General features: G+C 53.7%; 1 long non-coding RNA gene across 1 annotated transcript in view; it reads left to right on the forward strand.

Moving 5' to 3' along the window:
* LOC141077383 (uncharacterized) overlaps positions 1–17,125 on the forward strand; it is a 266,364-nt gene that overhangs the window by 15,831 nt on the left and 233,408 nt on the right. The window contains exon 2 of the long non-coding RNA XR_012227545.1: positions 2,640–2,753. This is a non-coding gene — a long non-coding RNA (uncharacterized lncRNA). The remainder of the gene's footprint in view (positions 1–2,639; positions 2,754–17,125) is intronic.

Below are 17,125 nucleotides of genomic sequence, written 5' to 3' on the forward strand. Positions count from 1 at the left end.
GTCTAGCGCCCTCCAAAAATGTCACCAATGCTCAAACGCAAGCTTAATAGCCAGCAATTCTCGGTTTCCAGCATCATAGTTGAGCTCCGCCTCTGAAAATTTCTTAGAAAAGAACGCACAGGGATGTACCTCATCCTCTCCCTCCTGTAACAGAACAGCCCCCACTCCTACTGATGAGGCATCCACCTCTACCAGAAAGGGCTTAAGCCCCCGTTACACACTGCGATATTACTAGCAATATCGCTGTAAAGTCACCGATTTTGTGACGTTGCAGCGATATTGCTAGCGATATCGCTGCATGTGATACTTACCTACGACCCGCTCCCCCGCTGATTATCGCTGATCGCACGAGAAGCTCCTGGATCATTTTCTCGTCGGTCACTTCCTGCGGCGCTTCCTGCTGTGACGATGAGCGACGTGTGGAGCCGGGCGGGAGGACGTCTTTATCGCCTCGTCTGACAGGTAAGTAGCGATCCCCGTCCCCAGCGATGTCGCTGGTGAGATCTGCCTGTGTGGCAGCTCACTAGCGACCACCTAGCGATGCACCAGCGATCATAACCGCGTCATATCGCTAGTCGGGATCGCTGGTGAGTCGCTAGGTGTAACGGTACCCTAAATCTCATCTGTCTGGATCAAAACAGGAGCAGAGCTAAACTTCTCCTTGAGATGCTCAAAGACCTTAACAGCCTCAGGGGACCATTGGACAGTATTGGAACCCTTCTTAGTCAGATCAGTAAGGGGTTTGGAGATAACAGAAAAATTCTTTATGAATTTTCTGTTATAATTACCCCAAGAATCTCTGAATTGACTTCAAGCATTCAGGTCTAGGCCACTCCAATACCACCTGAACCTTCACCAGGTCTATCTCAAACCCTTCACTGGAAACAATGTACCCAAAAAAGCTAATTTTCTGTACCGCAGACTCGCATTTCTCCAGTTTAGCAAAGAGTGTGTTTTCTCTCAGAATCTGCAGAACCTCGCGGACTCTCTGCCAATGCGACTCCAGATCTGGCGAGTAGATCAAAATATCATCCAAATAAACGGTAACACTCCTACCGATCAACGACCTTAATGTTGTTGATGAAATTTTGAAAGAATGCTGGAGCATTTGTAAGGCCGAAAGGCATTGCTAGACACTCAAAAATACCTTCTGGGGTATTAAAGGCTGCCTTCCATTCATCGCCTTCTTTAATCTGCAGCAAATTATATGCTCCACGGAGATCAATCTTAAGGCCCTTTTACATTTAGCGATGCACCAGCGATCCAACCAGCGATCCGACCCGGTCAGGATCGCTGGTGCATCGCTAAATGATCGCTAGTGAGCTTTCATACAGAAAGATCTCACAGCGATGCAGCAGCGACGCAGCGCACGATACTTACCTTTCACACACAGCGATCCTGCGTCCTCCCGCCCGCCTCCAGCGTCGCTGGACGTCACAGCAGGAAGTCTCAGCAGGAAGCGCCCGACGAGAAATGGAGCTGGACATTCTCGCGCGATCAGCGATGGACAGCGGGGGAGCCGGTCGCTGGTAAGTATCACACATGGCGATATCGCTAGTAATATCGCTATAACGTCACAAAACCGGTGACGTTTTAGCGATATTGCTAGCGATATTGCTTAGTGTAAAACCCCCTTTAGAGAACCACTTGGCTCCAACTAATTGGTTAAACAAATCTGTAATTAGCGGCAAGGGGTAAGGATTGCGCACAGTAATCTTGTTAATCTCCCTGAAATCCAAACACGGCCTAAGACCCCTATCATCTTCTTCTTTTTTGAAAAAAAAAAAAAAATCCCACAGCCACAGGGGACTTGGAGGGCCTTATATGACCTGCAGCAAGACTAGTCTGCAGGTATTCCTTCAAGGCCTCCCTCTTGGGGATTGTTAGATTAAATAAACGACTATTAGGGAGAGTAGCACCTGGGACGAACTCAATAGCGCAATCGTTATCTCTCTGCGGTGGTAGAGCTTGTGACTCAATTTCAGTAAATACTTTCCAGAATTCCTGAATGACTTCAGGTAGCCACTTCTCACAACAGCAGTGATGTGTACATCACAACATTTCCCATAACACCCCTGACCCCAGGATCTTATAGTATTTGATGATCAGTCCAGTACAGGATTGTGCATTTTTAACCAGGGCAACCCCAGGATGACTGGAAAGGAAATTTGTCAAGTACAAACAAATCTAAAGATTCCTGGTGCACCATATTCAGTGAGTGGAAACCCGGTGACCTTTCAATAAACGCACCCATGCTCTAGAGGAGTGTTATCAATCGCCACTACAGGAAAAGGGGATGATAAAGGTACAGACTCAATCTTAGGGCCCGTCACACATAGTGACGCACCAGCGATCCCGACAACGATATGACCTTGTCAGGATCACTGGTGTGTCGCTACATGATCGCTGGTGAGCTGCCAAACAGGCAGCTTCACCAGCGATCAGCACCAGCGACACGAGGGTAACAAGCGACGCACGTAGTTTAGTTACCCACTGTATACCTTAGTTACCAGCGCGCTGGTGCAGGGAGCTGGTAACCAAGGTACGCATCGGGTTTCTAAGTGGCGCGCGCACTTAGAAACTGAACAGATTTTAACACAGCTGATCTCACTTCCTCTTCTTTTTCAATTTGTCTGAAGGCAGAAACAGTGATGCCAGCGCTGATTGGGCACCAGGGTCAGGTGTCATCCAACCGCACGAGAGCCGCGGGGAGAGCAAGTGCAGACACTGCGAGAAAGGCACCAGCATGGGAGGTGAGTATATGCTTTTTTTATTTAATCGGGGCCAAGCATGGTGTCTTTTAGGCACCAGCGTAAATGTTGACTTTTTGAAGAAACACGCTAGCTGTGTTTTTCCTGAAATGTCTTCTTTGGCATATCGTTTGTAAAAAATACAATGAAAAAAAACACAACCTAACCTATAGGTGCAGAAATGCTGCAAAATTAATGAAATATAAAAAAATCACCAAAGCTCATTGTTGGAACGTAGCCTTAAAAGTTTACGCTTCTGGATTACACTGATGCTGGAGAGTGATGCTGTACAAAGACATTTGATCATAATATTAACCCCTTCATGATTTTGGACGTATAGAAACAGGTGCATCTCACAAAATTAGAATATCCTCAAAAAGTTCATTTCAATTCTTCAATACAAAAACTGAAACTCATATATTATAGTCACTGCAAACAGCGTGATGTAATTCAAGTGTTTTTCTGTCAATGGTGATAATTATGGCTTACAGCCAATGAAAAGTCCTTATCTCAGTAAATTTGTAAAAAATGATTTTTAAATCCGAAATGTTGGCCTAATGAAATGTATATTCTGTAAATGCACTCAATACTTGGGCTCTATTGGCATCAATTACTGCATCAGTGCGGCGTGACATGGAGGCGATTAACCTGTGGCACTGCATCAGGACTTGGCATCTGTCCACACTGCAAAAAGTACCAATTCCTGGTTTAAAAACATTATCACTGTGCTTGATAGGCTAGAAAACTGGCCTGACCTTAACCCCATAGAGAATCTAAGGGATATTGTCAAGAGGAAGGTGAGAGACACCACACCCCACAATGCAGATGAGCTGAAGGATGCTATCAAAGCAACCTGGGCTTCCATAACACCTCAGCAGTGCCACAGGATGATCGCCTCCATGACATGCCGCAATGATGCAGCAATTGATGCCAAAGGAGCCCCGACCAAGTATTAAGTGCATTTACTGAATATATATTTCAGTAGGCCAATATTTCGGATTTTAAAAACCTTTTTTCAAGCTGGTATTATAAAGTATTCTAATTTACTGAGATAATGACTTTTGGATTTCCATTGGCTGTAAGCCATAATCATCAACATTAACAGAAATAAACACTTGAAATCACTCTGTTTGTAATGACTATATATGAGTTTCACTTTTTGTATTGAAGAACTAAAATAAACTAGATGGGCATTTGCTGAAGGAAATACATGGTGCTTGAACAGCGCTGCCAGCTTTACAGCAGTGTATCAGGTGTCGATTCTAAGAAAGTAAAGTTAGAATATGAATGTTGTGTATAGTCACTTTGTCACCTCAGTAGCCACTTGGTAGCCACTTTGGCACATTCGGCACCTCTGTGGCCACTTGGTAGCCACTTTGGCACTTTCGGCACCTCTGTGGCCACTTGGTAGCCACTTTGGCACTTTCGGCACCTCTGTGGCCACTTGGTAGCCACTTTGGCACTTTCGGCACCTCGGTGGCCACTTGGTAGCCACTTTGGCACATTTGGCACCTCTGTAGCCACTTTGGCCACTTGGTAGCCACTTGGTAGCCACTTTGGCACATTCGGCCCCTCGGTAGCCTCTTTGGCCACTTGGTAGCCACTTTGGCACATTCGGCCCCTCGGTAGCCACTTGGTAGCCACTTTGGCACATTCGGCACCTCAGTAGCCACTTTAGCCATTTCGACATATGCTGCCACTTTGCCTCGGGGGCCACTTTGGCGCTCTAGGCCCCTAAGGGGCCATTTTGGCGCACTGTGCTTCTAAAGCCACTTTGGCGTACGACTGATTCAAGGTCTTAAAGGCGCAGCGCGCCAATGGCTTCTGAAAAGCCCCACCCAGTGATGACTAACCTTGGCACTCCAGATGTTGGAGAACTACAACTCCCAGCATGCCTCAACTGCTGCCTCAACTGCTGCAGGTTGCAAGGGCATGCTGAGAGTTGTAGTTTTACAACAGCTGGAGTGCCAAGGTTAGTCATCACTGGGTGGGGCTTTTCAGAAGCCATTGGCGCGCTGCGCCTTAAGACCTTGAATCAACCATCTGTCAGCTTCTATTAGCTAATACGGGTCATGTGTGGAAGCTGCATTTGCATAGCTGCCATCTTTGTAAGGTCACTGCACCTGTGCTGTGGCTTCAATCCATGTCAGTTGGGGTCATGGAAAGGTCGCCATTAATTTCTATGGGAAAAGTTTTGCTTAAAATGTGACTTTTTAAAAAAAAAACAAAAATACAAATCGGATCGACTCCAAAAATACATAGCACACCTATCCCCACTGAGGGCTTCGAAACACCGCCTGAACGGGGTCTCTGCGCTGAGCGGTTCGGGCCGCATTAATTGCGGAAATCAACTTAATAATAACTAGATGTGTATTTCCTGAAGGAAGTACAGATAGTGCTTTGAAATGGTGCCCGGGCTGCCCCTTTGAGAGACTTGGCTGCTGCCCCTGCAAGACTTTCAACTCAGGATCCGTTTTAACTGTGGGTGCCTCTCAGGGGCCACTTTGGCCTCAGGGTCCGATTTTGTGGGTAGGACCCCTCAGGGCCCGATTTTGTGGGTGGGGCCCCTCTGGGTCCGATTTTGTGGCTGGGGCACCTCGGGGTCCGATTTTGTGGGTGGGGCCCCTTAGGGTCCGATTTGGTAGATGGGGCCACTCAGGGTCTGATTTGGTAGGCGGGGTCACTCGGGGTCCAATTTGGTGGGAGGGGCCACTCGGGGTCTGATTTGGTGAGTGGGGCCCCCCTGGGTTCGATTTCGTGGCCGGGGCCCCTCAGGGTCCGATTTCGTGGCTGGGGCCCCTCAGGGTCCGATTTCGTGGCTGGGGCCCCTCAGGGTCCGATTTCGTGGCCGGGGCCCCTCAGGGTCTGATTTGGTGGGCGGGGCCCATCGGGGTCTGATTTGGTGGGCAGGGCTCCTCAGGGTCCGATTTGGTGGGCGTGGCCTCTCTCGGTCCGATTTAGTGGGCAGTGCCCCTCAGGGTCCGATTTGGTGGGTGGGGCCCCTCTGCTTCCGATTTGGTGGGCGGGGCCCTTCATGGTCCGATTTGGTGGGCGGGGCCCTTCATGGTCCGATTTGGTGGGCGGGGCCCTTCATGGTCCGATTTGGTGGGCGGGGCCCTTCATGGTCCGATTTGGTGGGCGGGGCCCTTCATGGTCCGATTTGGAGGGCGGGGCCCTTCATGGTCCGATTTGGTGGGCGGGGTCACTCTGGGTCCGATTTGGTGGACGGAGCTCCTCTGGGTCCGATTTGGTGGACGGGGCCCCTCTGGGTCTGATTTGGTGGGCGGGGCCCTTCAGGGTCTGATTTGGTGGGCGGGGGCCCTCAGTGTCCGATTTGGTGGGCTGTGCCACTCTGGGTCCGTTTTTGGTGGGCGGGGCCACTCTGGGTCCGATTTGGAGGCCGGGGTGGCTCAGCCTCCGATTTGGAGCCTGGGGTCACTCAGCTTTCGATTTGGCGCGTCGGCCCTTTAAGACTCATTTCGGTGCGGCGGCCCTATAAGAATCACTTTGGCGCTTCGGCCCTTTAAGAGCCAGTTTGGCTCACTGGGCTTCTAAATACACTTTGGCGCACATTCTCTCTCAGGGGCATGTGTCATGTGATGAAGCTAGATTTGCATTTGTGCTGTGGGTTTCGCTTTAAGAGCTGATATTATGTGGCAGAAGCTCTGTTGTGGAGATGTCATGTGACGTTCGTAGACGTTGGCATAGTAACTGGATCTGCCTGCGCATATCAATGAGCTCAACTGCCATTTCAATCGCCTCAGGGCATGTTTTGCCATTTCCCCATTCAAATGCATTAGAGACAGTGCATTCCAATGACGGGAAAAAATTTTTTCTAACGCAAATTGCGCAAAAACTACAAATCTGATTGACACGAAAAATACTTAGCACACCTCTCATGGACGCTGGCTTCGAAACGACACCTCAACGGAGTTTGTGCGTGTAGCGGTTCGGGCTGTATTAATTGCGGAAATCAACTTAATAATATAAGAAGAAGAACTAGATGTGTATTTCCTGAAGGAAGTACAGATAGTGGTTTGAAATGGTGCCCTGGTTGCCCCTTTAAGAGAGACTTGCCTGCTGCCCCTGCACTACTTTCAACTCAGTATCCGTTTTGCCTGTGGGGCCCCTCAGGGTCTGATTTGGTGGGTGGGGCCCCTCAGGATCCGATTCAGTGGACTGGGCTCCTCAGGGCTTGAATTGGTGGGCTGATTTGGCGGGTGGGACCCCTCTGGGTCCGATTTGGTGGGTGGGGCACCACAGGGTCCGATTTGATGGGCGGGGCGCCACAGGGTCTGATTTGGTGGGAGGGGCCACTCTGGGTCCAATTTTGTGGGCGGGGCCCCACAGGGTCCGATTTGGTGAGTGGGGCCCCACATGTCCAATTTCGTGGGCGGGGCTCCTCTTGTTCCGATTTGGTAGATGGGGCCTCTCAGGGTCCGATTTGGTGGGCGGGGCTCTTCAGGGTCTGATTTGGTGGGCGGCGCCCCTCATGGCCTGATTTGGTGGGCGGGGCCACTCTGGGTCTGATTAGGTGGGCGGGGCCCCTTAGTGTCAGATTTGGTGGGTGGGACCCCTCAGGGTCTGATTTGGTGGGCGGGGCCACTCAGGGTCCAATTTGATGGGCGGGGCCCTTCAGGGTGCAATTTGGTAGGCGGGACCACTCTGGGTCTGATTTGGTGAGCGGGGCCCCTCAGGGTCCAATTTGGTGGGCGGGGCCTCTCTGGGTCCGATTTGGTGGGTGGGGCCACTCCGGGGCAGATTTGTTGGCCTGGGTGGCTCAGCCTCCGATTTGTAGGCCAGGGTTGATCAGCCTCCGATTTGGAGCCTGGGGTCACTCAGCATTCGATTTGGCGCGCCGGCCCTTTAAGGCTCATTTTGGTGCGCCGGTCCTTAAAGATTCACTTAGGCGCGTCGGCTGTTTAAGAGCTAGTTTGGCGCACTGGGCTTCTAAATTCACTTTGGCGCACATTCTCTCTCAGGGGCATGCGTCATGTGATGCAGCTAGATTTGCATTTGTGCTGTGGGTTTCGCTTTAAGAGCTGATATTATTGCCAGAAACTGTGTCCTGAGGGCGTCATGTGAAGTTCTTTGGCGTTGGCATAGTAACTGGGTCTGCCTGCGCATATCAATGAGCTGAACTGCCATTTGAATCGCCTCAGGGCATATTTTCTCTAAGGCAAAATTTCTCCATTGAAAAGCATTGAGACAATACATTCAAATGACGGGAAAAAAAATTTCTAATGCAAATTGCGCAAAAACTACAAATCCAATCGACACGAAAATTACTTAGCACACCTCTCGTGGACGCTGGCTTCGAAACGACACGTCAACGGAGTCTGTGCGTGTAGCGGTTCGGGCCGCATTAATTGCGGAAATCAACTGAATAATAAGAATAAGTTAGCAGTGGTCGGATTACAACATTAATACTAGATGTGTATTTCCTGAAGGAAGTACAGATAGTGGTTTGAAATGGTGCCCGGGCTGCCCCTATAAGAGAGACTTGCCTGCTGCCCCTGCAAGACTTTCAACTCAGGATACGATTTAACTGTGGGTGCCTCTCAGGGGCCACTTTGGCCTCATGGTCTGATTTTGTGGGTGGGGCCCCTCAGGGCCTGATTTTGTGGGTGGGGCCCCTCAGGGTCCGATTTTGTGGTTGGGGCCCCTCAGGGTCCGATTTTGTGGCCGCGGCCCCTCAGGGTCCGATTTTGTGGCCACGGCCCCTCAGGGTCCGATTTTGTGGCAGGGGCCCCTCTGGGTCCGATTTTGTGGGTGGGGCCCCTCTGGGTCCAATTTGGTGGGCGGGACCACTCTGGGTCCAATTTGGTGGGCGGGGCCTCTCAGGGTCCGATTTTGTGGTTGGGGCCCCTCAGGGTCCGATTTTGTGGCCGCGGCCCATCAGGGTCCGATTTTGTGGCCGCGGCCCCTCAGGGTCTGATTTTGTGGCAGAGGCCCCTCTGGGTCTGATTTTGTGGGCGGAGCCCCTCTGGGTCCAATTTGGTGGGCGTGACCACTCTGGGTCCAATTTGGTGGGCGGGACCACTCTGGGTCCGATTTGGTGGGCGGTGCCTCTCAGGGTCCGATTTGGTGGGCGGGGCCCCACAGGGTCCGATTTGGTGGGCGGGGCCACTCTGGGTAAGATTTGGAGGCTGGGGTCGCTCAGCCTCCAATTTGGAGGCCGGGGTCGTTGAGCTTCCGATTTGGAGGCCGAGGTCAAAAAGCCTCTGATTTGGAGGCCGGGGTCGATGAGACTCCGATTTGGAGGCCGGGGTGGCTCAGCCTCCGATTTGGAGGCCGGGGTGGATCAGCCTCCCATTTGGAGGCCGGGGTGGCTCATTGTCCGATTTGGAGGCCGGGGTGGCTCAGCCTCCGATTTGGAGGCCGGGGTGGCTCAGCCTCCGATTTGGAGGCCGGGGTGGCTCAGCCTCCGATTTGGAGGCCGGGGTGGCTCAGCCTCCGATTTGGAGGCCGGGGTGGCTCAGCCTCCGATTTGGAGGCCGGGGTGGCTCAGTCTCCGATTTGGTGTGTCGGCCCTTTAAGACTCATTTTGGTGCGCTGGCCCTTTAACAATCACTTAGGCGCGTTGGCCCTTAAAGCGCTAGTTTGGCTCACTGGGCTTCTTTTAAATCCACTTTGGCGCACACATTCTCTCTCAGGGGCATGTGTCATGTGATGAAGCTAGATTTGCATTTGTGCTGTGGGTTTCGCTTTAAGAGCTGATATTATGTGGCAGATGCTCTGTGCTGGGGTTCAAGTGAAGTTCGTAGGCGTTGGCATAGTAACTGGGTCTGCCTGCGCATATCAATGAGCTCAACTGTCATTTCAATCGCCTCAGGGCACGTTTTGCCATTTCCTATTGAAAAGCATTGGAGACAGTGCATTCCAATGACGGGGAAAAAAAATTTCAAACGCAAATTGCGCAAAAACTACAAATCCGATCGACACGAAAAATACTTAGCACACCTCTCATGGACGCTGGCTTCGAAACGACACCTCAACGGTGTCTGTGCGTGTAGCGGTTCGGGCCGCATTAATTGCGGAAATCAACTTAATAATAAGAAGAAGAAGAATAAGTTAGCAGCGTTCGGATTACAATATAGTGTTTTTTTCAAACCACTATAACTAGATGTGTATTTCCTGAAGGAAGTACAGATAGTGGTTTGAAATGGTGCCCGGGCTGCCCCTTTAAGAGAGACTTGCCTGATGCCCCTGCAAGACTTTCAACTCAGGATCCGTTTTAACTGTTGGTGCCTCTCAGGGGCCACTTTGGCCCCAGGGTCCGATTTTGTGGGTGGGGCCCCTCAAGGTCCGATTTTGTGGGTGGGGCCCACAGGGTCCGATTTGGTGGCGGGGGCCCCTCAGGGTCTGATTTGGTGGCGGGGGCCCCTCAGGGTCCGATTTGGTGGGTGGGGCCCCTCAGGGTCCGATTTTGCGGCCGGGGCCCCTCAGGGTCCGATTTGGTGGGTGGGGCCCCTCAGGGTCCGATTTTGTGTCAGGGGCCCCTCAGGGTCCGATTTTGTGGTTGGGGCCCCTCTGGGTCCAATTTTGTGGGTGGGGCCCCTCTGGGTCCAATTTGGTGGGCGGGGCCCCTCAGGGTCCGATTTTGTGGCCGGGGCCCATCAGGGTCCGATTTTGTGACCGGGGCCCATCAGGGTCCGATTTTGTGGCCGCGGCCCCTCAGGGTCTGATTTTGTGGCAAGGGACCCTCTGGGTCTGATTTTGTGGGCAGAGCCCCACTGGGTCCAATTTGGTGGGAGGGACCAGTCTGGGTCCAATTTGGTGGGCGGGGCCCCACAGGGTCCGATTTGGTGGGCGGGGCCCCACAGAGTCCGATTTGGTGGGCAGGGCCTCTCTGGGTCTGATTTGGTGGGTGGGGCCACTCTGGGTAAGATTTGGAGGCTGGGGTCGCTCATCCTCCAATTTGGATGCCGGGGTCGTTGAGCTTCCGATTTGGAGGCCGAGGTCAAAGAGCCTCAGATTTGGAGGCAGGGGTCGATGAGCTTCCGATTTGGAGGCTGGGGTCGATGAGCCTCCGACTTGGAGGCCGGGGTGGCTCAGCCTCCGACTTGGAGGCCGGGGTGGCTCAGCCTCCGACTTGGAGGCCGGGGTGGCTCAGCCTCCGACTTGGAGGCCGGGGTGGCTCAGCCTCCGACTTGGAGGCCGGGGTGGCTCAGCCTCCGACTTGGAGGCCGGGGTGGCTCAGCCTCCGATTTGGAGGCCGGGGTGGCTCAGCCTCCGATTTGGTGTGTTGGCCCTTTAAGACTCATTTGGGTGCGCTGGCCCTTTAAGAGCTAGTTTGGCTCACTGGGCTTCTTTTAAATCCACTTTGGCGCACACATTCTCTCTCAGGGGCATGTGTCATGTGATGAAGCTAGATTTGCATTTGTGCTGTGAGTTTCGCTTTAAGAGCTGATATTATGTGGCAGAGGCTCTGTGCTGGGGTTCAAGTGAAGTTCGTAGGCGTTGGCATAGTAACTGGGTCTGCCTGCGCATATCAATGAGCTCAACTGCCATTTCAATCGCCTCAGGGGACGTTTTGCCATTTCCTATTGAAAAGCATTGGAGACAGTGCATTCCAATGACGGGAAAAAAAATTTTCAAACGCAAATTGCGCAAAAACTACAAATCCGATCGACACGAAAAATAGCACACCTCTCATGGACGCTGGCTTCGAAACGACACCTCAACGGAGTCTGTGCGTGTAGCGGTTCGGGCCGCATTAATTGCGGAAATCAACTTAATAATAATAATAAGAAGAAGAATAAGTTAGCAGCGTTCGGATTACAATATAGTGGTTTTTTCAAACCACTATAATAAGTTAGCAGCGTTCGGATTACAATATAGTGTTTTATTCAAACCACTATAACTAGATGTGTATTTCCTGAAGGAAGTACAGATAGTGGTTTGAAATGCTGCCCGGGCTGCCCCTTTAAGAGAGACTTGCCTGCTGCCCCTGCAAGACTTTCAACTCGGGATCCGTTTTAACTGTGGGTGCCTCTCAGGGGCCACTTTGGCCTCAGGGTCCGATTTTGTGGGTGGGGCCCTCAGGGCCCAATTTTGTGGGTGGGGCCCCTCAGGGTCCGATTTTGTGGCTGGGGCACCTCAGGGTGATTTGGTGGGTGGGGCCCCTCAGGGTCCGATTTGGTGGCTGGGTCCCCTCAGGGGCTGATTTGGTGGGTGGGGCCCCTCGGGGTCCGATTTGGTGGGTGGGGCCCCTCGGGGTCCGATTTGGTGGGTGGGGCCCCTCGGGGTCCGATTTGGTGGGTGGGGCCCCTCGTGGTCCGATTTCGTGGGCAGGGCCACTCTAGGTCTGATTTGGTGGACGGGGCCACTCTGGGTCCGATTTGGTGGGCGGGGCCCCTCAGAGTTCAATTTGGTGAGTGGGGCCACTCTAGGTCTGATTTTGTGGTTTGTGCCCCTCAGGATCCGATTTTGTGGCCGGGGCCCCTCAGGGTCTGATCTTGTGTCCGGGGCCCCTCAGGGTCCGATTTTGTGGCCGGTGCCTCTCAGGGTCTGATTTTGTGGTTGGGGCCCCTCAGGGTCAGATTTTGTGGCCGGAGCCTCTCCGGGTCCGATTTTGTGGTTGGGGCCCCTCAGGATCTGATTGTGGCCGGGGTCCCTCAGGGTCCGATTTTGTGGGTGGGGCCCCTCAGGGTCCGATTTTGTATTTGGGGCCTCTCAGGATCCGATTTTGTGGGTGGGGCCCTCAGGATCCGATTTTGTAGGTGGGGCCCCTCAGGGTCCGATTTTGTGGGTGGGGCCCCTCAGGGTCCGATTTTGTGGGTGGGGCCCCTCAGGGTCCGATTTTGTGGGTGGGGCCCCTCAGGGTCCGATTTTGTGGGTGGGGCCCCTCAGGGTCCGATTTGGTGGGTGGGGCCCCTCAGGGTCCGATTTGGTGGGTGGGGCCCCTCAGGGTCCGATTTGGTGGGTGGGGCCCCTCAGGGTCCAATTTTATGGTTGGGCGGGGCCCCTCAGGGTCCGATTTTATGGTTGGGCGGGGCTCCTCAGGGTCCGATTTGGTGGGCATGGCCTCTTTCGGTCCGATTTAGTGGGCAGTGCCCCTCAGGGTCCGATTTGGTGGGTGGGGCCCCTCAGGGTCCGATTTGGTGGGCGGGGCCCCTCTGCTTCCGATTTGGTGGGCGGGGCCCCTCTGGGTCCGATTTGGTGGGTGGGGCCCTTCAGGGTCCGATTTGGTGGGTGGGGCCACTCTGAGTCTGATTTGGTGGGCGGGGACCCTCAGTGTCCGATTTGGTGGGCTGTGCCACTCTGGGTCCGTTTTTGGTGGGCGGGGCCACTCTGGGTCCGATTTGGAGGCCAGGGTGGCTCAGCCTCCGATTTTAAGGCTGGGGTGGCTCAGCCTCCGATTTGGAGCCTGGGGTCACTCAGCTTTCGATTTGGCACGTCGGCCCTTTAAGACTCATTTCGGTGCGGCGGCCCTTTAAGAATCACTTTGGCGCTTCGGCCCTTTAAGAGCCAGTTTGGCTCACTGGGCTTCTAAATACACTTTGGCGCACATTCTCTCTCAGGGGCATGTGTCATGTGATGAAGCTAGATTTGCATTTGTGCTGTGGGTTTCGCTTTAAGAGCTGATATTATGTGGCAGAAGCTCTGTTCTAGAGATGTCATGTGACGTTCGTAGGCGTTGGCATAGTAACTGGTTCTGCCTGCGCATATCAATGAGCTCAACTGCCATTTCAATCGCCTCAGGGCACGTTTTGCCATTTCCCTATTCAAATGCATTGAGACAATTCATTCCAATGACGGGGAAAAAAAATTTTCTAATGCAAATTGCGCAAAAACTACAAATCTGATCGACACGAAAAATACTTAGCACACCTCTCATGGACGCTGGCTTCGAAACGACACCTCAACGGAGTCTCTGCGTGTAGCGGTTCGGGCCGCATTAATTGCGGAAATCAAAAGAAGAAGAAGAAGAAGAAGAATAAGTTAGCAGCGTTCGGATTACAATATAGTGGTTTTTTCAAACCACTATAACTAGATGTGTATTTCCTGAAGGAAGTACAGATAGTGGTTTGAAATGGTGCCCGGGCTGCCCCTTTAAGAGAGACTTGCCTGATGCCCCTGCAAGACTTTCAACTCGGGATCCGTTTTAACTGTGGGTGCCTCTCGGGCCACCTTGGCCTCAGGGTCCGACTTGGTGAGTGGGGCCCCTCAGAGTCTGATTTGGTGGCCGGGGCCCCTCAGGGTCTGATTTTGTGGCCAGGGCCCCTCAGGGTCAAATTTTGTGGGCGGGGCCCCTCAGGGTCCGATTTGGTGGATGGGGCTCCTCAGGGTCTGACTTTGTGGTTGGGGCCCCCTCAGGGTCTGATTTTGTGGGTGGAGGCCCTCAGGGTCCGATTTTGTGTCCGGGGCCCCTCAGGGTCCGATTTTGTGGTTGGGGCCCTTCAGAATCCGATTTGGTGGGTGGGGCTCCTCAGGGTCTGACTTTGTGGTTGGGGCCCCTCAGGGTCCTATTTTGTGGGTAGGGCCCCTCAGAATCCGATTTGGTGGGCGGGGCCCCTCAGGGTCCGATTTGGTGGGCGGGGCCTCTCAGGGTCCTATTTGGTGAGCGGGGCCCCTCAGAGTTCAATTTGGTGAGCGGGGCACCTCAGGGTCCGATTTGGTGGGCGGGGTTCATTCTGGGTCTAATTTTGTGGGTAGGGCCCCTCAGAATCCGATTTGGTGGGCGGGGCCCCTCAGGGTCCGATTTGGTGGGCGGGGCCTCTCAGGGTCCTATTTGGTGAGCGGGGCCCCTCAGAGTTCAATTTGGTGAGCGGGGCACCTCAGGGTCTGATTTGGTGGGCGGGGCCCCTCAGGGTCCGATTTTGTGGCCGGGTCCCCTCAGGGTCTGGATTTGTGGGTGGGGCCCCTCAGGGTCCGATTTTGTGGCCAGGGCCCCTCAGGGTCCGATTTTGTGTCCGGGGCCCCTCAGGGTACGATTTTGTGGCTGGGGCCCCTCATGGTCTGATTTTGTGGCTGTGGCCCCTCAGGGTCTGATTTTGAGGGTGGGGCCCCTCAGGGCCTAATTTGGTGGGCGGGGCCACTCTGGGTCCAATTTGGATGCCAGGGTTGCTCAGCCTCGTTTTTGTAGGCCAGGGTCTATCAGCCTCCGATTTGGAGCCTTGGGTCACTCGGCTTTCGATTTGGCGCACCGGCCCTTTAAGAGCCAGGGTGGCTCACTGGGCTTCTAAATCCACTTTGGCGCACATTCTCTCTCAGGGGCATACGTCATGTGATGAAGCTAGATTTGCATTTGTGCTGTGGGTTTTGCTTTAAGAGCTGATATTATGTGGCAGAAGCTCTGTCTTGGAGAGGTCATGTGACGTTCGTAGGCGTTGGCATAGTAACTGGGTCTGCCTGCGCATATCAATGAGCTCAACTGCCATTTCAATCGCCTCAGGGCATGTTTTGTCTATAGCAAAATTTCCCCATTCAAATTCATTGAGACAGTGCATTCCAATGACGGGGGAAAAAAAATTTTCAAACGCAAATTGCGCAAAAACTACAAATCCGATAGACACGAAAAATACTTAGCACACCTCTCATAGACGCTGGCTTCGAAACGACACCTCAACGGAGTCTGTGCGTGAAGCGGTTCGGGCCGCATTAATTGCGGAAATCAACTGGAAAATAATAATAAGAACTAGATGTGTATTTCCTGAAGGAAGTACAGATAGTGGTTTGAAATGGTGCCCGGGCTGCCCCTTTAAGAGAGACTTGGCTGCTGCCCCTGCAAGACTTTCAACTCAGGATCCGTTTTAACTGTGGGTGCCTCTCAGGGGCCACTTTGGCCTCAGGGTCCGATTTTGTGGGTGGGACCCCTCAGGGCCCGATTTTGTGGGTGGGGCCCCTCTGGGTCCGATTTTGTGGCCGGGGCACCTCAGGGTCCGATTTTGTGGGTGGGGCCCCTTAGGGTCCGATTTGGTGGACGGGGCCACTCAGGGTCCGATTTGGTGGGCAGGGCCACTCAGGGTCCGATTTGGTGAGTGGGGCCCCTCAGAGTTCAATTTGGTCAGCGGGGCCCCTCAGGGTCCGATTTTGTGGGTGGGGCCCCTCATGGTCCGATTTTGTGGTTGGGGCCTTTCAGAATCTGATTTAGTGGGCGGGGTCCCTCAGGGTCCGATTTGGTGGGCGGGGCCCCTCAGGGTCCGATTTGGTGGGCGGGGCCCCTCAGGGTTCGATTTTGTGGATTGGGCCCCTAAGGGTCCGATTTTGTGGGTTGGGCCACTCAGGGTCCGATTTTGTGTCTGGGGCCCCTCAGGGTCCGATTTTGTGGCCGGTGCCTCTCAGGGTCCGATATTGTGGTTGGGGCCCCTGAGGGTCCGATTTTGTGTCCAGAGCCTCTCAGGGTCCGATTTTGTGGTTGGGGCCCCTCAGGATCCGATTTTGTGGCCGGGGTCCCTCAGGGTCCGATTTTGTGGCTGGGGCCCCTCAGGGTCTGATTTTGTGGCCGGGCCCACTCAGGGTCCGATTTTGTGGGTGGGGCCCCCTGGGTCCATTTTGGTGGGCGGGGCCCCTCTGGGTCCGATTTGGTGGGCGGGGCCCCTCTGGGTCCGATTTGGTGGGCGGGGCCCCTCTGGGTCCGATTTGGTGGGCGGGGCCCCTCTGGGTCCGATTTGGTGGGCGGGGCCCTTCAGGGTCCGATTTGGTGGGCGGGGTCACTCTGGGTCCGATTTGGTGGGCGAGGCTCCTCAGGGTCTGATTTGGTGGGCGGGGCTCCTCAGGGTCCGATTTCGTGGGCGGGGCCACTCGGAGTCTGATTTGGTGGGCGGGGCCCCTCAGGATCCGATTTGGTGGGCTGTGCTACTCTGGGTCTGATTTTTTGAGCGGGGCCACACTGCCTCCGATTTGGAGGCCAGGGTGGCTCAGCCTCCGATTTGGATGCCAGGGTGGTTCAGCCTCCGATTTGGAGGCCGGGGTCACTCAGCTTTCAATTTGGGCGCCGGCCCTTTAAGACTCATTTCGGTGCGCTTGGCCCTTTAAGAATCACTTTGGCACGTCGGCGCTTTAAGAGCCAGGGTGGCTCCCTGCGCTTCTAAATCCACTTTGGCGGACATTCTCTCTCAGGGGCATGCGTAATGTGATGAAGCTAGATTTGCATTTGTGCTGTGGGTTTCGCTTTAAGAGCTGATATTATGTGGCAGAAGCTCTGTCCTTGGGACGTCATGTGACGTTCGTAGGCGTTGGCATAGTAACTGGGTCTGCCTGCGCATATCAATGAGCTCAACTGCCATTTCAATTGCCTCAGGGCACGTTTTGCCATTACCCATTGAAAAGCATTGGAGACAGTGCATTCCAATGACGGGAAAAAAAAATTTTCAAACGCAAATTGCACAAAAACTACAAATCCGATCGACACGAAAAATACTTAGCAC

This window comes from Dendrobates tinctorius, unplaced genomic scaffold (assembly GCF_039654945.1).
Source record: "Dendrobates tinctorius isolate UK_male_01 unplaced genomic scaffold, ASM3965494v1 ptg000015l, whole genome shotgun sequence".
Classification (NCBI taxonomy): domain Eukaryota; kingdom Metazoa; phylum Chordata; class Amphibia; order Anura; family Dendrobatidae; genus Dendrobates; species Dendrobates tinctorius.